This window comes from Mus pahari, chromosome 5 (assembly GCF_900095145.1).
Source record: "Mus pahari chromosome 5, PAHARI_EIJ_v1.1, whole genome shotgun sequence".
Classification (NCBI taxonomy): domain Eukaryota; kingdom Metazoa; phylum Chordata; class Mammalia; order Rodentia; family Muridae; genus Mus; species Mus pahari.
Window position 1 is genome coordinate 25169029 of NC_034594.1, and position 628 is coordinate 25169656.

The following is a 628-nucleotide window of genomic DNA, read 5'->3' on the forward strand; positions in this document are numbered from 1 at the left end:
ACTTGATAATCTCATAATTTGAAAACTGAGATTTAATTTCATGCATTTTCACAGTGACACTTTAGAGTCATCATTGGAAAGTATCAGAGAAGGAGAATATTATTTCAGCAATGGTTAGTCACGAGATAATAATGCACACACATGTTTATAATTATACACTAGAGAATATACGTCTTTTTCTTTCTTTCTTTTTCTTTCTTTTTTTTTTTTTTCCGAGACAGGGTTTCTCTGTGTAGCCCTGGCTGTCCTAGAACTCACTCTGTAGACCAGGCTGGCCTCGAACATAGAAATTTGCCTGCCACTGCCTCCAGAGTGCTGGGATTAAAGCCATGCACCACCACGCTCAGCCTAATATATGTCTTTTTAATCTGCCTCATTAACAAACAATTCCTTAGATAATATTACCTATTGTTGCTTTGTGTTTACAAAAATAAATAAATAAATAAATAAATAAATAAATAAATAAATAAAGTTTATTGCTTGTTTCTCTGTACCTATATCCTTTCATGAGTATTTTGTTCCTTATTCTAAGGAGGAATGAAGTATACACACAATGGTCATCCTTCTTGGTTTTCTTGTGTTTTGCAAAATGTATCTCAGGTATTCTAAGTTTCTGGGCTAATATCTG